The sequence below is a fragment of the Cervus elaphus genome, chromosome 7 (assembly GCF_910594005.1).
Source record: "Cervus elaphus chromosome 7, mCerEla1.1, whole genome shotgun sequence".
NCBI classification, from domain to species: domain Eukaryota; kingdom Metazoa; phylum Chordata; class Mammalia; order Artiodactyla; family Cervidae; genus Cervus; species Cervus elaphus.
This window is the reverse complement of record NC_057821.1, coordinates 30,512,277-30,535,688: the sequence shown is the minus strand read 5'-3', so window position 1 is coordinate 30,535,688 and position 23,412 is coordinate 30,512,277. Positions and strand designations below refer to the sequence as shown.

Below are 23,412 nucleotides of genomic sequence, written 5' to 3'. Positions count from 1 at the left end.
TCTGGGTGGATGTAATTGAGTTGTGGAGAGATCACAGAGCATGGAAGATGTCTGAGGTTTCAGGCTCCCCCCTGCCCCAAGTCTGAGGGCTTCCCCAGTGGCTCAGTACTACTGCTAATACAGGAGATACAGGAGATGTGGGTTTGATCCCTGGATCGGGAAGATCCCCTGGAGTAGGAAATGACAACCCACTCTAGTATTCTTGTCTGGAAAATCTCATCAACAGAGGAGACTGGTGGGCTACAGTCTATGGTGTTGCAAAGAGTCAGTCATAACTGAGCACGAAGACCATGCCTCTCTCTTTTTTTCTCTCTTTTTTCTTACTTTTGATCTTGCATTTCTTTACTCATCTTTTCCTGCTCACATTCGAGACTATCTAATTTAGTTAGTTGCTTTAAGCACTCAAGCATTTCTACTCCAAGGGCTTTGGAATTCATGACCAAACCTGATTGTGTCAGAACAAGGAAAGCTGGGTGGAATGAGACAACAAAGAAAGATACTGTTCATCCAGGGCAGTAATCATAACAAACCCACATTCACAAACCAGTTATTGATTCATTTGCAAAAACAATTGAAAGATGAGTGGAAAGAAAAAAAAAATGAGACCAAGCACAATTTTCTATCCCAATTTTCTCAACTGTCTTTCTCAAGAAACAGGTTGCAGACTGAGGAGCAGAAAGCCTGCCCACTAATTTTCTTCCACTCTCTCCTTAGCTTCCAAGCTCTACTGAGGGCAACTCAGTATAGTCACCAGACATTAAAGTCTATAGATCTGAGTTTTACCTGCATGAGTAGACACTGCACAATAAATCCACTTCTTACAAGGATGCTGTTGCTATCCAAACCTCAATTTATTAAAACGAGTATTCAATTAAGTGAATGTAGAGTTTTCCAATGTGACTGAAATACATAGATTCTGAGATCCAACTGAGTACTCGGTTGCTAGAGTTTGGCGATGATCAAATTTAGTCAGTAACTCTTTCCTAATTCATGTGTAGAAGCCTTCTGACCACAGACACTATCCTCCGTCTTTGAAGTGACTTGTCTAGAGGACTGAAATAGAGAGGATGGGAATTCCACGCTCTCAAATCTTTGTCAGCATATATACATATATTAAGGAAACCTTGCCTGGTACACCTCAAAAAATCACACAGAAAACACTAGAGAAGTCAGCAGCTAAAGGCAAAAGGCTTTGCAGAGCGGGAGAATGGCTATCATCAACTGCATAGACAAAAGTGATCCCATCTCAGAGACTTCAGCTGTTTAATTTTATTCTTTGTAATTTCTGTGTCATCTTTCCCGTTACTTCATTCTTGGAAGGAAAGGAATTGGATGGATTTGTTCTCACTGCCAACCCTACTCTGCCGTCTCATATTTGCTCTTAAAATTTTCCCTCCCTCAAAGGATAATGAAGAATAGGTGCAGATATGAAGTTTTGTTCTGATACTATTTGGAACAAAACTCACAAGATGAAGCCTGTAGCAAGAACTGAGAACAAACTCAGAATGTGACAGAGCATGTTCTACAGCCGGAACTTCTGATTCAGCCTATGTGGACTCCACTCCAGGACGCCCAGTGGAGTTGGCTCATTCATTCATGTCAAGGCAAGAAACTGTTGCAAACTACACGTTCTGTTACAAAATTCTAAGACAACAAATCAGTTAACTTTAAAAAAAAAAAAAAAAAGACAATTCTTTGGCCAGATAAAGAAGATGCCAACAGAATGAATTATAATACCAGACTGACAAGGAGATCAAACCAGTCAATCCTAAAGAAAATCAGTCCTGAATATTCATTGGAGGGACTGATGCTGAAGTTAAAGCTCCAATACTTTGGCCACCTGATGTGAAGAACTGACTCACTGGAAAAGACCCTGATACTGGGAAAGATTGAAGGCAGGAGGAGAAGGGGACGACAGAGGATGAGATGGTTGGATGGCCTCACTGACTCGTTGGACATGAGTTTGAGCAAGCTGGGGGAGTTGGTGATGGACAGGGAAGCCTGGCCTGCTACAGTCCGTGGGGCCGCAAAGAGTCAGACACGATTGAGCGCTGAACTGAACTGTGTAAGTTATCATCATTCTCCCCCCACCGTTCAAAATTTTGTAATTCTCTCTCTCTTTTAACTGTCTCATTGCTATTGTTTCTAAGCCAAGCCTGGTTATTGTAAATGTGATATACTGTGGTAAATTCCCCAGCCTCTGTTGCCTACCTTTCTTCAAGACTCCAGGAGTCTTCTGCCCTACCTCCCCCTTTCCTAACCTACCTCTTCCAGATGAAACTTGTCACCAGATTGCCTTACTTGCACTCACTCTACCTTCTAGATCAGTGGCGGTTCTTTAACCTAGCTGGCCATCAATATAATCTGAAGAAGATTTTAAATTACAAAGATTCATGCCTTATTTTTACTTCACTCAGGAGTTGCATGGTGGGTCCAAGAATCTTTACTTTCATCAAGTTCTCAAGTCATTTTCCAGGTCTTGGTACTACTGACGTTGGTCTATAGCATTTCTGTAATTTTCCTCTCAACCTTGGAAGGTTGCTTATGGTTGACTTTGCTATTATTATAACATTAATGTTAATATATTTAAATTTTATCTATTAATAATATACTAAGCATATATCAAGTAATATTGATATATTTTCATATATGTTTTCCAGAGAAAGTTAGGGACCTTGAACAGGTAAGAAAGGTCGGAATGAAACTTCAAAGTAAAACAGAAGATAAAATGACTTAGGATTACGTTAAAAATTAAAAAAAAAAAATCTTAAACTCGTATCTCCCCCTCTCCCTTCTTCCCCTCCGTCTTCTTAAAAACAGACGAATATATCGTACTCACCTCAGACCCTGTTCTGAAATACATTAATACGTAAGCATTCTCTGACAGAAGAAAACCAAATAGGGGTTACAGCGTGGGCTCCGTGGCTTAGTTGGTTAAAGCGCCTGTCTAGTAAACAGGAGATCCTGGGTTCGAATCCCAGCGGGGCCTTCCTGATTGTAACCTGGACCTTTCTCCAGGTATACCTTTTGCTCTTAAAATTCGGTTTTGGCAGGTTTTTCCCCCATACCTTCAATCTCATTCCACCCTCCAACTTTGGACATAATAGGTAGTTTCCAAAGGTTTTGGAAACAAAATGGAACTGATTTTGGTACATCAGTACATGGTACATCCGCACAATCCCGGACTATATTAAGAAAGCAAAGCGCAGGACGATGATTTTAGTACACTTCCTATTTTCTTGATGTTTCCTTTTGCATATACAAACCACATCTTGCCTCGGGATTTTTCTTGCAATGTTATCTCAGGCATTCCAAGCCTAATTTCATGTAAAAAGTTAGGGCCGGGTACATATGTATGGGACAAGAGCAAAATGAAAATGTAAGTTCCCTTACTCAGAAAACAGGGGAAAGGTATCAGCTAAGATAGTAAAACATAAATTTAGCTTTATTTTTTCTTCACTCTCTCGACCTTTTATGGTATTTTAAAATTTGCTACTTGACGTCGCTATAATTAAGCACAATTAGCATCATAAATTATAAGCATGAACTTTACTACCCATCTTGCACACCAAAACCCACAGAACATTGCAATCGTTGTGCACCTGGCCACTCTCACTGCGGGTATTTCCCTTGCTCAAGCTCATCGGACGTCAAGTACGAGATCGGGAGGTGTTAGAATGGCTTCATCCTCTTGGATATAAACTAAAACACTCAGGCTGCCGAAACCCGGGATCGAACCAGGGACCTTTAGATCTTCAGTCTAACGCTCTCCCAACTGAGCTATTTCGGCTCCTCGAAGATAAGTTTTCCAAACATCTATTTTTTCAAAATTGAGACTGTTTTTCTACCCATTTTTAGAAGGTTTCAGGTTTCGCAAGTGTTGTTAATGGTCCACAATATTTACCCACCCAAAAAGTTTGGACGGTCTTATGTGTATGGCACTTGCATTCAATTCCTGGCGATGTGGGATGGTAGGAGAAGGTGAGAGACAGGAAAGTCATAGGGATTCGTTGGAAATTTTTCTGCTCCTCTGACACGGCTCAGAATATTACAGGAAAATATATTTTTAAAAATTTCTTAGAGTTCCTTATTTTTTTCTTCTTTTTGTTCATTCTTGCATAATCTTCAAAGATGCTGAGAAAGGGATTAATTTTTGTTGATGTGGGATCAGTTTTCTGTTTACTGGTGATGATTTCTAGTGAGCCGGTTGCTGTCTTTTACACTGTCCCATCTACTCTGCCATAGTCTTTTGGCCTAGGTCTGACCCGGCTGAGAAGAAACTAAGAGCAGGAATAGTAACAGTTTGGATTCAGAATTTACTATTCTTGGGCAAAAACCATTCATCAAAAAACAAAAAACTGATTTAAAAATTGTAGAAGGCGCCGAGTTAGCAGAATAGATTTTCTAACAAAATAGCCTTGCCAAAGAATACAGAAAATGGGTTTATTTCCTAATATATGGAAATAAGAAAAAACTGCAACAGGGGGATGTAGCTCAGTGGTAGAGCGCATGCTTTGCATGTATGAGGTCCCGGGTTCAATCCCCGGCATCTCCACTTTTTACCCCCCTGCTCTTTAATGTACATTATATATGTTCCTTCAGTCCTGCGGACTCTGCTCTCTTACTTTTCCACCTTTCCTTACTTTTCCCCACCTCCCTCACATGGAAAGTAAATATTGTTGCTAGAAAAGCAGAAGGAAGAAACAAAAGAAGAAAACAACAAAAAGAATAGTTTTATTCCACATGCAGGAATGCCACCAATTTAACCAGCTTTTTCACCTGAACTGTCTTAACAATGTCACCCCACTCCAGTACTCTTGCCTGGAAAATCCCATGGACCGAGGAGCCTGGTAGGCTGCAGTCCATGGGGTCGCGAAGAGCCGGACATGACTGAGCGATTTCACTTTCACTTTTCACTTTTATGCATTGGAGAAGGAAATGGCAACCCACTCCAGTACTCTTGCCTGGAGAATCCCAGGGATGGGGTCGCACAGAGTCGGACACGACTGAAGTGACTTAGCAGCAGTAGCAGTATCTTAACAATACCACTTAAGAGACGGAAGATCCAAAGTAAGAAGGGGGAAGCAGAGCAGAAAGAAACCCATGTGCAATTTAGTTAGCCTGAATAATCCTAAGGATAGTAGTCATGAAAAAAATGACGGTGCTGTGAGCAGGATTCCAACCATTCCTGGAAAAATCACTTTGTGCTGCAAACCAAATGCTTTAGATGGACAATTATTCCTGAACTTTTATCATATACCTGGAAGAGAACACATGAATTCCAACAAGGGCTCCTGTTTCTCCAGTAAGAGCCTGGAAAAAGACAAAGAAAGCTCCACCATTGACCCACTTTGATTTTGGAAACAAAGTGATGTTCCTCCTCTGCCGTTAGAGAACACCTGATTTTAAAATAAATTCAAGTAACGGAGAGGTCTTGGCTTCTACAAAGTCAACCATCTCTCTGTTTCCTTCCCATCCTTCCCACTGAATTCTCCAAGAGTTGAGAAACAGATGCTCAGTAGCAGGTGTGTGTTGTGGGGGCAGAAGACATTCCCTTTCAATAAACCAGAGCCCACGAACAGTATTTCTGCTCAAAGTTGTCCTCTGGGGACTGGTGGAATTGATGCTGTTTTCTTTCACAGATGGCTTAAGAGATATGCAGTTTCTGCAGAGATAATCACTTTACCTGGAAGCTGATGGTAGAAAATGGGACTTTTATTGGTCTTCTTCTAAGGAAGTTTTAGGGCAGCAATAAACAGTTTAAACCAAAAAAAGAATGAGATCAACCTAGATGCAATCTCATGTATTAATAATAACCTCCTTATCTATTAGAACTTTTTTCAGCCATGTCATGATGGTTCAAACCTGTAGCCCCTGCAGTGGAAGCAGTCTTAACTGCTGAACTGCTAGGGAAATTCCATTACCTCCATGTCTTTTTTTTTTTTTTTTTACCTCCATGTCTTAATGTGTAGCTTTAAGTTCTCACTCTACCTGCTTTGGGGGGCCATCTACTCCTAGCCACATAGATGTCCACACCTGAGGTTCAGAGATGTCCACAGAATTCCAGCTTCAGGTTATATATATAATATGTGGAGGTTGACATCCTCAAGAAGCTATCTTGTCGGCATTTACAATATGTTATATACAAACCCCAACTCAACTTTATTTCCCCTTTATTGTCCCACCTTATGTTCCTTATGCAAAAATAAATCAACAAACCAATAATAACCACAAACAGAATTCCCACCACTTTCTCTATTTTTACTAGCTTTGTGAAACATCTGTATCTGCATACACCAATCTACTTGCAAGTCTTCCTAAGTGTTGGACTTCAAAAAGAGCCCTAATTCTGTATTAGTCTATCAGCATCCACCAAGTTTCTCCCTTGCCTCTCATCATTCAATTCACTGTTTTATTTATCTAGCTGGTCCTTGAAAGAACCTCAAAAGTTGCCTTCTTATCTCAGTTAGGACAGAGCAAAACATCGCTGAATTGTATACATTTATGCTTTCTCATTCTATTGCAGCCCTGGGTTTGCCCCCTCAATACCCTGCTTCTCAGAATCCAGTCAAAGACAACAGCAGGATGTGAGAAGTGGAGCAACACCCTAACATGCTCTGAAGACATTCCTGGAAGAAAGCCAAGTTCCATCTGGCTTCTGTATAAAAGTTGGAAACAGTGTAAGGAAAAAAGAAAAATGACTCCTCAATAAGAATCAGGAATCATCAGTTATAGAAGATTTACTGAAGTATAGGGTCTATGTAGTATGTAGCTTACTAATAGAACATAAGGTAAACATTTAGGGGAGTCCAGGGAATCTTGGACTCCATTATTGCTTTTCCCTTTCCTCATCAATACTGTATTTCAAGAATACGTCCACCTTTCCCCATTTAAAAAATTTCTTTTTATCATTTTCCCCCCTTGCTCACATCCAAAGTAAATCCATTACCCAAAAGATTGCCTTTAAGCTGATTTCTTTCAATTCTATGACTCTGACATCTATCAACCTAACTGCATCAGCACAAGTAAGGTAAGAGGAAATAAGAGAGTGAGCCCATGCCCTCTTTTGTTATATATCACAGTTTACCAAGGAACGGAAAGAAAAAGAAAGATACAAAGGAAAGGGAAAGAGGCTCATAGTCAATTTTTGCTAACAGTTTCCTTTGTATTCTCAGCTGTGTCTCTGTCAACTGAAAGACTGAAGGCTGAGAAAAAGAAAACCTACCCACTGATTTTTCTCTCCTCCCACTTCTCTCTCACATGGATTGTTGCTCGTAGTTGAAATTACCAAAGGCGGCAGGATATCAACCCCCAACTTTCTCACAGTGAGAGAAAAAGGCAACAATATCTGTCAAGGAACGTCGTGTTTTCAGACTTTAAGTAGAGAAAATTATTAGTAATGACAGTAGAGATTTGGTCAACATAGCTCAGTTTGGAAGAGCTTTACAGGTTTGGACTAAAATCGGGAATCTTTTCCCATGATTTGAAAAGCCCATAGTTTGTGTCAAAACAAATTCTCCTTCCTGTAACATGTCTCCCTGATACAAATGCTTCTGAATTCACTTGCTCAAGAAAAGGGCTTAGAAGGCTAAAACAAGAAAAATCAGAATTGAGTGCTTCCATCGTCCCTGCCTTCACCAATAAATACTTTGTCCAGTATTTTCAAGCGATTAAATGAAAAGCTTCTTGTGTTACTTCCGTCAAAATCATACGAAACATCACGATAAAGATGTACAGTATAAGGCTTGGGGCTTGTTATGGAAGCGATTACTCTGCTCTTTCCTGCACATCACTTCTATCTGCTTTGCTTTCCAATTCGAGGAGCGCCTCGAATTGTTGTATTCTGAAGATTTCTAGGGTTCTTTTTTAGAAGTATCTATATCTGTGGTAGGTTTTCGCATTATGATAATAAGTTCTCTCAGGGAAACCAGTTTGACAGTTTGCTAGGTTCTCCAATCTTGTTTCACCACCCTGCGTTTGCCCTTTCTTCCCCCAGACTAGAAAAATGTCAGTGCTTTTTGCTGTTGTTATTGTTTTTGGCCGCCCTAGGATATCTTAACTCCCCCACCAGGGCTAAACCCCACGCCTTCGGCAGCGAAAGCACGGAGTCCTAACTACTGGACCTCCGGGGAATTCCCTTGTCAGTTTTGTTGTTGTTGTTGTTGTTTTTAATTGATAGAACCTTAAAGCTTCCCCCCGCCCAAGTCCTTTGAGAACAGCGCTCAAGAGGTGCGGGACCCCTGGCTTAGAATCAGACCTGAAGACAATCTCAGAACACGCGGTAGTGCGTGAGGGAACAACGCCAGTCCGCTGGGAAAAGGACGTTGGCCGAGCATCCCACCCTACCTGGTGTGGGATTCAGTTCGGCCGCCTCTGTAAAGCACTTCATCTGAGCCGGTACTGCTGAAGATTTGTGTTGGAAATTTGTGACTTTCTGGTGAAAGAAAGCAGTTGTCACTGGTTTCCTCTCAGTGAACCTTGGAGCAGGCTAACAGGAGTGGGGAAGTCCTAGAATCTAGAAACTCCCGTCAATCGGACTATAACTTTACTGAAGCCGCTAGGTAATATCCAGTTTAATAAGTTCACAAGCGGTGGAATTAAATTCAATGGATTTTTTCCACCAGAAAATAAATCCAATCGCAAAAGAAAAGTAATATTTTATAAATGATCCCCAAAGAGCTCCTTTGTAGTAGGGGGTGTAGCTCAGTGGTAGAGCGCGTGCTTCGCATGTACGAGGCCCCGGGTTCAAACCCCGGCTCCTCCATCTGTGTTTTTCCCTCATCTACCCCTTTCATTTTTGTTACACATGTTGTCACATTTCCTTTGCCCCTATTTTTTTCTTTTAATGTAGTCCAATGGATTCTCTTTAATATTACACCATTTCTACTCCAAGGACGTTGGTGCCATCCAATGAGGGCTTTCACAGAAGGAAAAAAGAAGGAAGAGAAGAAAAATAGGAACCACACTCGTCGGCATTTCCTCTGACAGAAGCACCAAGTCTGCAGTCGTATTAACTGACCCATTCATTTTGGGACCCATTTGAAAGGATCCCTAAGTAGCAGGATGGGGAAAGGAAGGAAATAAGAACAAATAAGCAGTTCCTCGAAGTTTCCTTAGTTTTTTTGAGCACTGGCTGGTCTAAGAGGGGAGGAACAGAAAAGCTTCCCTCTGGTTTCCTTATGCCTTTCTCTCCCCAGCTCCCACCGCCACGCCCACACCTGCCACTCCTGCCTGGGCTGCAGAGAATCTGAGATAGGGTGCAAGGCAACAGACGCCTAGTATTTCTCGGTGAGTGGGTGGAAGTTGGCTCAAGGTGAGGTGGCATTTAGCAAAACCTTTGCCACACAAACGTTTAAAACATGATTTGAAAGAACTAGCTCACGCTCATTTTATTCCATATTAAATCGACTTCCACAGGAAATTTACACAAAATGTGTACTAGAAGACACTCACTAACTCCCCACCACCCCCTCAACCAAAACGCCTAACTAAAGTAGAATCTCAGAAACCCTGTGAACAGCAGCCTTAGATTCCTTACCTTCTCCATTTCCTCACTGAACTTCACTTTTCTGTTCTTGTTATTAAATGAATTAACAACACCTCATGTAACACCATACTGACGTCCCAGAAGATGTGGCCAAAGGTGTCTGGGTGAAAAAAGAATAGATATATAAGTTGCTTGTAGTTAAAAAAACAAGCAAACAGAAACCACTTATTTAGAAATCAGCACAAACTCCTGAATATCATTGCTCTCTGCTTTGTTTTCTGTGCAAGTTGAGTGTCAGGTGAATGTACAGAAATTGTTCCATTTTTCTTTACCAAAGACTTTGCAAGATAACTTTTGTATTAGAAGAGGATGTTCTAAAACATGAAGTCAAAATTTTTAAAATAGTGTCTAATTTCCCTCATTTGGAGAAACTAAAAGCTGACTCCTAGTTCATTCAAGATCACAGGAAAGCAGAGGTCCGTCAGAAGCTCAGCTTCCTCTGGATTCAAACCCTGGACAGATGCTCAAACCAGCCAAGCCACAAAGCCCCTTCCCACCAGGGCCATCTCTGGGCTGTCTCCACTCAAGTATGTTGCAATGCTGCTGTCTAAACTATTTCAGGGCAAAGATTCAACGAAAGAGTTTTCTTTCTCTTTTTTTCTCTTCTTTTTTTTTCATTCTCTAGACTCCTGACATGAGCGAGTAGACAAAGGGTGAAAAATAGCTTATGCCACCTTTTTCCATTTTGCCAACCATGGATTCTCAGGGTATTTTTTCCTTTTGCTCTTCATTATCCCCACTCTATTTGGCACACAGCCCTTCTACTCCCTTAGTGAATCTCTCAGGCAACTGTCAAAAGCCGTGAGACATCAGAAGTTCCCATAAAGAACACTCTGGCCCCTGTAACCCCTGAGAGAATCCATCTTTTGGATACATGTTTCTAGGAGAAGGGAGTATCTGAACCCTAGTATCTGAAGCCTCAGCCATGACATGCATGCCCATGTTAACTCAAGTGCCCTCAGGCTGGAACTCTGAAGGTGTTGCTCCTTCTTTTGGTAACCTCCTCCGGATGGCAGATTTCCCACATCATCACATCAAGGTGCCTGCACCTCCAATGCTTCTGGCTATGAACCCCAAGTGGAAATGCTAGAAGAAAGGTACAAAAGAGCAGAACCTAAAAAGTTTCCTTGGGAGTTTAGATCCAGATGGAAAGAGAAAATGGTTTCCAAATGAAAAACATTAAGTATATGTTGCTGCCGACAGTCCCTCTAACAAAGTCTGGAGCCCAGCAAGATTGGGTCAGTGGCTTTGTCTTGGGGACTTTGCAGTTCTATTTCTGAGATCCACAAATATGCGTAAGAGGGTATTAATATTTAGGAGGCTGAGCAAGAATGGCTAAGATAATTAACTTCTATAACAACTTTCCCACCCCCACCCAATGCTCTTGGAGAAATATTTGAACCTCAGTCATCACAGAGGTATACCGAAGAGATGCTTTCCTCCTGTTGCCAAAATCTGTGGTGACCAAATATGAGCTTTAGGGGTAATTCTAGATCATTGTGTCTTCTCTTTCGCTTTTTCTCACAAGGCAAAACCTGTATTTTTCTGAATACTGGAATGAATTATATATCAACTCTTTCATTCCTCCCTTGCTCCTCCCCTTCAAAAAAAAAAAAAAAAAAAAAGCCTGATTGAAGCTCAGTTGGCTCTGGAAAGTCCCTAATACAAGCCCTTTTTAAAAAGTTGTTTCTTGTCTGCTTTGGGTCTTAATTGCAGCATGCACATGGGACCTAGTTCCCTGACCAGGGATGGAACCTGCCCACCGCCCCCCCGCCCCCTGCACTGGGAGTGCAGAGTCCTAGCCACTGGATCACCAGGGAAGTCCCCAAAGTGAAATGACTTGTAAAACTAACTTGGTGAATAATATAGGCAGCCTTAAGAGACCCACTAACACAGAGATAAACGGGTTTAGACTAGAATGCAATGGTTCCCGAACCTGGGGAACTGTGGGGTGACTTCATAAATATATGTATTCCCATCTCTACCTTATGGCCCCTGAACTCAAAGAATCATGGGATGGGGGTGGAGGTGTGGAATCTGTGTAGTGGAAATGCCTCCCCAGATAATTTTGTTGCTCATCTAGGTTTGAGAACTGTTAACCCAGACAGTTAACAGTTTGAACTTCTGAACCGTGGTGTTAGAGAAGACTCTTGAGAGTTCCTTGGACGGCAAGGAGATCAAACCAGTCAATCCCAAAGGAAATCAACCCTGAGTATTCACTGGAAGGACTGATGCTGAAGCTGAAGCTCCAATACTTTGGCCATCTGATGCGAAGAACTGACTCATTTGAAAAGACCCTGATGCTGGGAAAGATTGAAGGCAGGAGAAGGGGACGACAGAGGATGAGATGGTATGAGGGCATCACCGACTCCCTGGACATGAGTTGGAGCAAGCTCGGGGAGTTGGTGATGGACAGAGAAGCCTGGCATGCTGCAGTCCCTGGGGTCACAAAGAGTCGGACATGACTGAAGGACTTTCTTTTCTTAATAATAATAAAAATATGAAGTGAAGAGGAATGGACCGTGCATAGGGAGCTTAGCGCTCCGCCTTCAAGGAGACTGATTCTGAGCAAGCCGTTCTTGTACTTCAACTTCACTTGGTTCCTGGCTTTTATTGCACTGAAGTAACCTGATTGGGAGATCCAAGGAATGTCAAGCCCCATGATTAAATGTTACACAAGTTAAAAAGGTGTTCACACAAATTGCCCCCTGGGAGAAGAACCTCAGCAGAGTGGGAAGCACACAGAACTTATGGAGGTGCTGGGGATTGAACCCAGGGCCTCGTGCATGCTAAGCACGCGCTCTACCACTGAGCTACACCCCCTGGCATGATGGTGCTAGCATACTGTCCCTTGTTCTTTTTTTTTAAAAAGCATTGTAGGAAGGTGTTGGCAAGATAAATTCCTCCATTATTTTCAGTTCTTCCATTTCTGAAACCTCTGGGCTGACTCTTGTCTCACGGCTAGGCCAGGAAAAAGAGAAATTGATTCTGGACCGAAAAACCTTTAGATCTTTCCACAATCCTCTTCCCCATCAAGGGCAGTTTTCCCAACTGCCTCTTGTGCCAGTTCCAGTCCATCACGAGGAAGAGTCCCAGAACTAAATCTTCTGTTATGTCGTCGGATCTTCCCTTCTTTAGAAAGTCTGCCCCTGCTCACGGCTGCCAAAACGAAGCAAAAGGTAGTACTTGGAATAAAAAGACGCGTTCCTGGAGTACAGCTGAGGGGGCGTAGGTCCAGGTGTGAATTTAAGACAAGAGGTGAATTAATTCACAGTACTTGACCGAAACAAAGAGTGTCTCAGGCAGTCTTGTAGTCTTGCAAACTCCTGCATTCAGCACCTGGACTTCGAATATGACAGCTGCTTTGTTACCACGACGCTACAATTTTGATTTTGTAGACTGTACAAGAGAGGCCACAGACAGAGGAAAGAGGAGAAATGTGAGCGCTCCTGTTGTAGCATCTCTCAGATCAAATTATTTGCACATAGAGGAGAGCGCAAGGGAAGCTGAGTGGAACCTGTGAAGCAGACTCGCTTTTCCTAAAACGTTCCAAAGCTTGACAAATCAGCAAATTTTATCAGTCCCCAAGGCACAGAAGGTCAACACTTCCCACCTTTAGGCAAACATAGGTGCCACTGTTAATCTACAACTTTTGGACAAAAATCCCACACCTTCTGGCAGGGGGGGGAAGGGGAAGAGAAGATAGGTGCCCGGGTGGGTTATATTATTACCATCCTGGAAAGACGAACAGTTGGGAAGTGGAATCAGCAGAGGGAAGGTTGGAGAAGGGAGAGTGACTTGGTTCTTGGAGGGGAAAAGGATGAAGCTGATGCGGGGCAGAAAAGAGAAAGAGAGACAAGCAGAGGAAGAAGACAGAAGAGGATCGTTTGGAGATGGGTCTCAATGGAGAGGCGCAGAGGTGGAAAGTGCCCAAGCGAAGCCTTGCTGCTGCACTTTCTGCAGGCCCTCGGGAAGAGAAGGCTCCTTCCCAAGGCAAGTGGTTTGAAAGACTGTGTCACAAAAAGATACGTCCCGTTTTGCCCAAGATTTTATGACTCCGAGCGTGCTTTGCTCCACTTTCTGTCGCGGCAAACACAGGTTGAGCATTTTCGAGGGCGCACCTGTAGTTGCGTGTATCTGGAGCAGTAGCCCCGGCATCCGAGGTTTCGGAAAGGCGACGTCGTTCGTATCCCCAGATGGCAGCAGCTTCGAATTTAGAAACGGATTCCAGCTGCGGTTCTGTGCTTGGGCATTTCAACTGGCATCAACAGATTTTAGCATGTTTGGTTTTAAAATACAAAGGAAAGAATGGGGAGGGAGGTGAGGTTAAGCAGTAGCTAAACGTTTTTGGCTTAAATAGTAAGAAATTCCCACTGAAACCATCGTATTCCCGGGTTGCTCAGTTGGACCCGCATCAAGACCTTAGTCGGAGGACGCAGGATTCAAGACCCCGTTCTGGTGTAGATTCTTTCACTTTCCCCATTTCATACATACACAAAAAAGCTACTGAACCCTGCTTTCGTCTGAAGCCCATTACTAGTCACATGCTTATTCTTTTGTTTTAGCCTCTGTTGAATATTACTTCAAAATCTTCATAGTAATCAGACAGTGACATAAGGTTCTATTCGTCACCCTCTTGTTGAATGTGGGTGCTAACCAGTGCAAGAGCCCTGTTAGAAATTTGCTCTCTGCAGCAAAACCTTTGCTCTAAATCCTTTTAAACACTCTCTTCTTTTGTAAGTCTAAAAGAGAGATATTTTTATTTTATAAAAAGTTTAAATTTGAACTTAGATATAAAGAAAAATAGAGAGGACATTACAGAAAGTTTCCCTATACTCTGCACTCAGTTTCCTTAGTAGGATGATACAGTTGCCAAATTAATGAACTAAAGTTGATAAATTTTAGAAAATAGAATCCATAATCTATTCAGATTGCCTTAGTTTTGCCTAATACACCTTTTCTTTTCCAGGATATTGAACCAGCAATGCTAGAGAGGATCTAGTCTAATGATTTTTAAATTGGTGAAATTTATCTCAGGGGACTTCTCTTGGCAACTTTGAGGTTTCTTAAAACCATCCAAAAATGACACTAATTTTTTTTTTTAAAGAATATCTAGGGAAAGCTGCTTTTTAATGTTGAGAATGTGCCTTCCTCCTGCATCACAGGCAGATTCTTTACCACATGAGCCACCACCCTTCCACATACAAGGTCATGTGTAAAGTCCCCTGTATCTCTGTGTGTTTTCTCTGCTCTGTAACCAAATCCTTCTTGCTGCACCTTTTCATTCATTTTCTCATGAGTTCCCTGCTCATATAACAAGAAAACCAATGATCCAATGCATTGCCTTTGCAGCTGTTCCAATTCTAGAGGCTTTGGTTCCACATAAGGTGGCTATTTTGGTAAAAGGACAATAGAATGGAAGAGGAAAAAGGGAGGGAAAATCTATCTTAAATCTCCACCAAGAAAAAGAGGCCCAGGGTAGTCCCTGGTGGTTCAGTGGTTAGGACTGCACTGGTTTCACTGCTGAGGATGTAGGTTCAATCCCTGGGTGGAGAATTATGACCCTGCAATAAGAAAAAGAGACCTACCCCAACTTTAAGGGGAAATTCACCTTCATTTCTACCACTTCTAGAGAAGGATTCTGAGCAAGAAAATTCAGGGTCATTATTGCAAATAGATGGGGAAACAGTGTCAGACTTTATTTTTTGGGGGCTCCAAAATCACTGCACATGGTGATTGCAGCCATGAAATTAAAAGATGCTTACTCCTTGGAAGGAAAGTTATGACCAACCTAGATAGCATATTAAAAAGCAGAGACATTACTTTGCCAACAAAGGTCCGTCTAGTCAAGGCTATGGTTTTTCCAGTGGTCATGTATGGATGTGAGAGTTGGACTGTGAAGAAAGTTGAGCGCCGAAGAATTGATGCTTTTGAACTGTGGTGTTGGAGAAGACTCTTGAGAGTCCCTTGGACTGCAAGGAGATCCAACCAGTCCATCTTAAAGCAGATCAGTCCTGGGTGTTCATTGGAAGGACTGATGGTGAAGCTGAAACTCTAATACTTTGGCCACCTCATGAGAAGTGTTGATTCATTGGAAAAGACCCTGATGCTGGGAAGGATTGGGGGCAGGAGGAGAAGGGGACGACGGAGGATGAGATGGCCAGATGGCATCACCGACTCGATGGACATGAGTCTGAGTAAACTCCGGGAGTTGGTGATGGACAGGGAGGCCTGGCGTGCTGCGATTCATGGGATCGCAAAGAGTCGGACACGAAGGAGCAACTGAACTGAACTGAACTGATGGTATCAATAACTATACATGCGTTAGTACTTCACTACTAGGTATTATTTGGTGATTAGACACCAATGACAAAATGCAAGCTATCAGTAATTAATGGGTATACTAATTTGGCTTTTTTAAGATGCTTGTCCCATTTCAGGTTTTCTTTTCGAGGTCAGCCTTTAACAGGTCAAATGAAAACAGATTCTGTTTCTTGTCTGACAAGAAACAAGCGACCACGAAGGGACTCGAACCCTCAATCTTCTGATCCGGAATCAGACGCCTTATCCATTAGGCCACGCGGCCGACTGATAAAGTTATGTTTTCAAATTTGAAAGCTGAAACATGGCACGTTTCTATTTTCAAATTTCTAATTTCAATTAGAGGATGATTTCATTGATAACATTTCCACCCCAAAGGGCATAAAACTGCATCAAATCCCTGACAACAATACTTAAAATTAATAAACGGTAAGGCGATCAGAAGTGATGCAAACTTTTGAAGACTGTCTTGCCTAAGTCACTGAAAATGATGATGCAATTTTGATGGAAAAATATGAGGCAAGAACTGAAGTCTGCAAGGAAGGAGTGATGACCGCACAAGGAGAAGGAGCTTCAGAATTTGGTATGTTCTGTTCTATTGCAAAGACACAAAGGCACATCCTCCAAGGATAAAAACCTGTAAGCTCAAACAGAAGAGTAGGAGCTAGGGCCTGGACTGAATGAGTCTGAAGAAACACCTTCTGCTGTTTCCTATGAAATTGCTTTAGTTAAATCCTTTACCTTCTAGAAATGGGTTCAATGAGAAGCATTAGATTGGATAATGGTCCCTTGTTGTTTTCCTGTGTGGAGAGACTGTTGGTTCTAGTAGAAGCTGAAGAGTGGGAGTCCATACCACATTGGGCCTGGCCAGCAAGAGCTGTTACACTTGGTTCTCAGCCTCCCATCAACTAATTTCAAGACCCCCTTGCCAAAGGAATGCTTGGGGGCAGTTTCAACCACCAGCAGAAAGGGACCTGTTACAGAACATTTTCTTGCATCTTCAAATTCCTCCTCCTTCAACTCTCTCTCTGCCTACAAAGGCTGCAAGAAAGATGTGCAAGACAATGAAGAGGGATACAAACAGAAATAGTGTGAGTGCTGTCTGGAGGAATTTAGGTGAGGGACTTGGCAAGAAATGAAACCCTCTGTGTCTAGCAATATGGTCTGAAACCCAGCAATGCTTTGTCTAGGAGACACAGCATCTCTGGTTCTGAAAACCCAGAGAAGGAAGACAAAGAAGAGAAGAGGAAGGAAAATGTTCCTGATGATTGCAACATCTCTCTCAAAGAGAATCTTTTTAGCATTGAGGAAAATTCAAGAAATCTGACTTGGGAACTAAAACCTGAAAGATAAAATAAATTGGCTAAATGTGCAAAGATAAATTACTCAGGGAAAGGATAATAATAGGAGCCTGGATAGCTCAGTTGGTAGAGCATCAGACTTTTAATCTGAGGGTCCAGGGTTCAAGTCCCTGTTCAGGCGTGCAACCCTCTATTTTATCTTTACTCACACAGGAATGAGTTCAGGAAAAAGATACCCTGCTTTGTATGAGTATGCATGCATCCTCAGTTGTGTCCAACTCTTTGCAATCCTATTGAAACTTTGCTCGTTGCTTTACAAGAATGAAACGACTGTGTGATGAATTTACCAACCCTAAGGGAAAGTCTTGGGAAATTGTTCAGACTATAGACTGCAGACCCAAAGGTTTGGGTTTTATGTAGTGTTCAGAAGAGAGTCTCTTTCTTCAATTGACCGGGGGTGGGGGGGTGGAAATCAACCAAGACTTCTGAACTCTAATAACAAAGATAAAGTCTTGAAACAAGAAACACAAGACACTTCAGCCAGCCATATAGGAAATCAATTCAAATGACAGCAGCTACATCAGAAATGATAGAGGTTAGAAAGAATGGCACATTTTCCAAGTGCTTAAAGAAAGGAATTGTCAGTCCAGAATACTATATCCAGAGAAAATATCCTTCAGAAATGAAGAGGACTACAAGATAGTCTCAGATAAAGGAAAACTAAGGTAATTTGCTGCCAATGAACTACCTTGAAAGAATGGCTACAGTAAGTTCTCCAAATAGAAAAGAAATAAGAGAAAAAATATTGGATATCAGGAAAGAAACAAACAAAAAACATGTTGAGTACAATGAACTTTCCTTGTCTTGAGTTTTCTTAATTATGTTTGAAACAAAGGTATAACAGTTTTGAAGCAAAAGTATAACTCTGTTGTGGTTCTAATTATATGTGAAAGAAATGTTTAAGACAATTATTTTACAAATGAGGAAAAGTAAAGTGACAAAAAGGAAGGTGAGGTTGCTGCATTTCACTTGAACTGGTAAAATGGTGACACCAGTACACTCTGATAAGTTAAATATCTATAATGGAATTCTTAGAGTAACTACTTTTAAAAACATCTATACAAAGAATACAATAAAAAATAGTATAGATAAATTAATATGAAATTCTAAAATATGTATAAGTGGTCCATAAAAAGGCAAGAAAAAGAGAACAAAAAATAAAAATAACAGAACAAACAAAACAAAAAATTAAAATCCCAGACTTAAGCCCTACATACCAATAATTACATTAAATGTAAATAGTCTAAGGGCACCAATTAAATCCACAGGGTAGATTAGAAAATATGATCAAACTATAAGCTGTCTATTTATAAAAATATTCACCTCAAACATAACCTGTAAATATATAAGTAGTTTGAAATTAAGAGGATTTTAAAAAAATGTCATGCAAATGTTAATCAAAAAAAAGCAGTAGCTATATCAATATCAGATATAGTAAACTTTATAACAAAGAGAAGACAAAGAAGGACATCACATGATAAAAGTGCCCATTCACCAAGAAGGGCATAGCAATTCAAAATATGTATGCACCAAACCACAGAGCTGAAAAATATGCGGAGAAGGAAAAACAAAAACCTGATAGAGCTGAAAGGGAAAATAGGCAAATTTACCAATAAAGTTAGAGACTTCAGTGTCTCTCTCAGAATAATTGATGGAACAACTAAACAGAAAACGACCAAGGAGTGCTCGCTTCGGCAGCACATATACTAAAATTGGAACTGATACAGAGAAGATTAGCATGGCCCCTGCGCAAGGATGACACGCAAATTCGTGAAGCGTTCCATATTTTTAAAAGTAAAAAAAAAAAAAAAAAAAAAGAAAACGACCAAGGAGATAGAAAAACTTAAAAATGCCCTCAGCCACCAGAATCCAATCAACATAGACTAGTTCATCCAATACCAGCAGAGTACAGACACTTTTCAAATCCATCAAATATCCAACATAGAACATATCCTGGGACATAAAACCAACCTCAACAAATTTAATAAACTTGAAGGATACAGTGTGGAATCGAACCAAAAGTCACAGAAAGATGAGGCAGATTTTCAAAGAGTTGAAAGCTAAACAACACAATTCTAAATAACCCACAGAAAAAAGCAGAATCTCAATGGATACAAGAAAAGAAGAAAAAAGTGCCATGTTAGTCATCTAAGTTTTCATTGAGAGAGCCAAAGGGAAAAAGAGCAAAAAAACCTAAGGCAAACAGAAGGGAAAAAATAATAAAAAGCAATAGCCTGTTGACATAGGGGAGCCAGCACCATGGTCAGGAAATCCGGTATTGGTTTGTCTCCCAAGGTCTTGTAGCTCTGGTTCTGAGATCCACAGGGTCCAAGCTGAAGACAAGAACAGACAGCAGGATGATCCAGCGATTTTTTTGCCCCTCAGTATATATGAAATCCGGAATACTTTACTGAACGAAAGAGCACCAGGGAGGAGATTTGGCCACTGGGCCCGACGTGCAACATGAACTCGCCATTTGACAAATTATTTCTTTTTTTTTCCATTTATTTTTATTAGTTGGAGGCTAATTACTTTACAATATTGTAGTGGGTTTTGTCATACATTGACATGAATCAGCCATGGATTTACATGTATTCCCCATCCCGATCCCCCCTCCCACCTCCCAATCCACCTGATTCCTCTGGGTCTTCCCAGTGCACCAGGCCTGAGCACTTGTCTCATGCATCCAGCCTGGGCTGGTGATCTGTTTCACCCTTGATAATATACATGTTTCTATGCTGTTCTCTTGAAACATCCCACCCTCGCCTTCTCCCACAGAATCCAAAAGTCTGTTCTGTACATCTGTGTCTCTTTTTCTGTTTTGCATATTGGGTTATCATTACCATCTTTCTAAATTCCATATATATTCGTTAGTATACTGTATTGGTCTTTATCTTTCTGGCTTACTTCACTTTGTATAATGGACTCCAGTTTCATTCATCTCATTAGAACTGATTCAAATGAATTCTTTTTAACAGCTGAGTAATATTCCATGGTGTATATGTACCACAGCTTCCTTATCCATTCGTCTGCTGATGGGCATTTAGGTTGCTTCCATGTCCTGGCTATTATAAACAGTGCTGCGATGAACATTGGGGTGCACGTGTCTCTTTCAGATCTGGTTTCCTCAGTGTGTATGCCCAGGAGTGGGATTGCTGGGTCATATGGCAGTTCTATTTCCAGTTTTTTAAGAAATCTCCACACTGTTCTCCATAGCGGCTGTACTAGTTTGCATTCCCACCAACACATTTGCATTCCCTTTTCTCCACACCCTCTCCAGCATTTATTGCTTGTAGACTTTTGGATAGCAGCCATCCTGACTGGCGTGTACTGGTACCTCATTGTGGTTTTGATTTGCATTTCTCTGATAATGAGTGATGTTGAGCATCTTTTCATGTGTTTGTTAGCCATCTGTATGTCTTCTTTGGAGAAATGTCTGTTTAGTTCTTTGGCCCATTTTTTGATTGGGTCATTTATTTTTCTGGAACTGAGCTGCAGGAGTTGCTTGTATGACAAATTATTTCTTGAGATCCCATTTTCCTCGTGGAAAGGGCAGAGCTTCCCACTTTCAGCCAAAATTTGGTGCGACAGCCAACTCAGGTGCTAGCTTTGGAGGAAATTTTAAATTATCCTTGATGGGCGAAGCAAGAAATCAACCTTGTTTACCAGCTCCCTCCCCCCCCCCACCCCCCACCCCCCCCCCATCCCCCGTTGATTCTGAAAGTCAGCCAGGTTTGGCAGTTCTCAGCCTTTGAGGGAGCGAGCTGAGCTGCTTGGGAAAGTTAATGCCAGGAGGGCTATTAGTGTGGATCAAGGCGAAAGAACTTGAGAGCAGAATGCAGGGAACGATAAGGAAAGGCAGGCTGAGACATGGTGGAGTCCGGGGCTGCCGCCGCCACAGGAAGGTGGAGGAGCAAAAAATTGGACGAACGCTTAGGTTGACAAAAGTCTGTCTGGGAGGAGAGGCGCTGAGCTGCCCGTCTCTGCTGCGCTTCCCCTGGGTACTTGGAAAGCTCACAGGTCCATTCTCGATAACACTGATTTAAAGAGCTGTAACACTGATTTATTTAAGATCTATAACACGGTCTGTCCTCCGAGAGCCGTGACCCACCAAGGGGCTTTAATGTCCGTCACTCCAAATTTTTGTTGTGACGAGACAAAGAACCGAGGAACATACACTCGCGTGACAACATTGTTAGGATACAAAACAGAGGAACTATATATGAAATGAATTTTGCATAAAACTGATATTTTTTATGTTAGGTTCAAGTTATAATTTCCTTGTTTTTTCTGAAATGCCCAGATTCTGATAGTGCATCTTCCGTGTGATCCATTTACACCATGACAGATGATGTCCACTGGCTCTGGTGATTTCTCTGAGATTATCAGGCTATAACGTTCATTTTATTTCCCTCTGTCTTTAAACAAGGCTGTGGAAAATGGAATGAGGAACATGTGAAAACCCTCACAGTTAGTGGAGAAACTCCACATCTTCTTGGTTTCTCTTTGCTTTGGAAAATGAACATTCACTGTGTTGATGATAGATACTGGGTTTTGGGAGTGGGAGTTTTCATCACTCAAGCCCAAGTGTGATGTTTCCAGTACACTCCACGCTCATATCACAGACAAAGTCTTCTTACTCACATTTTTGTATTTTTTTATCAAAATATTTGCAAGAATCCTATTGGTGCTAATCTGTTTTCACCTGTGTTGAATTTCTAAGACACAGCTCAACAAAATGATACAGTTTTTCAAGAAATTAAAGTTTCAGAACCAAGAGCTTTAATTTATCTTATACCATTGTATATGTTTGCACCCTAGTGTATTTAAAATATACAAAGAATATCATCCAAAAGTAGAAGTATATATTTTAACCCATTAAAAATAATCTCGATTTTATTGACATGAATAGGAATGACTGAACTGAACTGAACATGAACTCATTTTATTGACATGAATATCAATTTTATTGACATGAATATGAATGAACTCAGCTGAACTGAACTGAACTGAACATGAATCACTTCAGTTCCGGCGTTCATTCGTGTCGACTAAAAAAAAAAGAAAAAAAAAAAAGAGAGAGCCTGCGGGCACTTTTCCGCCGGAAGATCCCCTTCGTTTTGCTCGACTGTCGCGGCTTTCGGAGCACTTCGTTGCTCTTTCCCGGCGTCGAGTTTCTATTTTCGGTGGATCCGGGTGGTATTGGTGGTTTCCTACCGCGGGGCAGCCGGGCCCACACCGTCCCGATACCCACGCGCCAGTGGTAGGAGAAGCGGTCAAAATAGAAACAGAATCTGCTTGCGTCTTTAGATTTCAGCACCAAAGGTATAGGTAGAAGTGAGTGTTTTTTTCCTGTGTTGAGCTTGGAATGCAAGATGTGAAAGGTAAGCCAGTAACCAAGTATCTTTAACATAAGATGGTTTTCAGAAGCTCACTTAACTTCCCTCTAAATAGTTTGGTGTGTCAGTTGTCAGCACTTTAATCTCAGGGCCAAGAGGTTCAGACTCTGTTCCGGTTAGAATCCCGTTCTTTGTCCCACTTGGTTTTTGTCTTCCTTCTGCTATTGCAGTCGTCTCGGTGACGTCGATGTTCACAGCAGGAGATGAGGGATTTCACCGAAACCCATTGGGTTATGTTTTTACTTTCTATGTGTACAGGACTATAAGGAGGAAAAGGTTCAGTTCAGTTCAGTTCAGTCGCTCAGTCGTGTCCGACTCTTGCGACCCCATGAATCGCAGCACGCCAGGCCTCCCTGTCCATCACCAACTCCCGGAGTTTACTCAGACTCATGTCCATCAAGTCGGTGAAGCCATCCGGCCATCTCATCCTCTGTCGTCCCCTTCTGCTCCTGCCCCCAATCCCTCCCAGCATCAGGGTCTTTTCCAATGAGTCAACACTTCACATGAGGTAGCCAAAGTATTGGAGTTTCAGCTTCACCATCAGTCCTTCCAATGAACACCCAGGACTGATCTCCTTTAGGATGGACTGGTTGGATCTCCTTGCAGTCCAAGGGACTCTCAAGAGTCTTCTCCAACACCACAGTTCAAAAGCATCAATTCTTCGGCGCTCAGCTTTCTTCACAGTCCAACTCTCACATCCATACATGACCACTGGAAAAACCATAGCCTTGACTAGACGGACCTTTGTTGGCAAAGTAATGTCTCTGCTTTTTAATATGCTATC

The 23,412-nt window shown here is 41.7% G+C and overlaps 8 non-coding genes across 8 annotated transcripts; 5 read left to right on the top strand and 3 right to left on the bottom strand.

Moving 5' to 3' along the window:
* The first annotated feature begins 2,915 nt into the window (after positions 1-2,915).
* On the top strand, positions 2,916-2,989 carry TRNAT-AGU. Its single transcript has one exon. It is a non-coding gene; the product is annotated as a tRNA-Thr (tRNA).
* Positions 2,990-3,717: 728 nt separating this feature from the next.
* Positions 3,718-3,790, bottom strand: TRNAF-GAA. Its single transcript has one exon. It is a non-coding gene; the product is annotated as a tRNA-Phe (tRNA).
* Positions 3,791-4,483: 693 nt separating this feature from the next.
* Positions 4,484-4,555, top strand: TRNAA-UGC. Its single transcript has one exon. It is a non-coding gene; the product is annotated as a tRNA-Ala (tRNA).
* A 4,137-nt stretch (positions 4,556-8,692) lies between these two features.
* Positions 8,693-8,764, top strand: TRNAA-CGC. The gene has a single exon. It is a non-coding gene; the product is annotated as a tRNA-Ala (tRNA).
* Positions 8,765-12,298: 3,534 nt separating this feature from the next.
* Positions 12,299-12,370, bottom strand: TRNAA-AGC. The gene has a single exon. It is a non-coding gene; the product is annotated as a tRNA-Ala (tRNA).
* A 3,690-nt stretch (positions 12,371-16,060) lies between these two features.
* TRNAR-CCG lies at positions 16,061-16,133 on the bottom strand. The gene has a single exon. It is a non-coding gene; the product is annotated as a tRNA-Arg (tRNA).
* Positions 16,134-17,277: 1,144 nt separating this feature from the next.
* On the top strand, positions 17,278-17,350 carry TRNAK-UUU. The gene has a single exon. It is a non-coding gene; the product is annotated as a tRNA-Lys (tRNA).
* A 1,561-nt stretch (positions 17,351-18,911) lies between these two features.
* On the top strand, positions 18,912-19,019 carry LOC122697947. The gene has a single exon (XR_006342268.1). It is a non-coding gene; the product is annotated as a U6 spliceosomal RNA (small nuclear RNA).
* Positions 19,020-23,412: the final 4,393 nt, after the last annotated feature.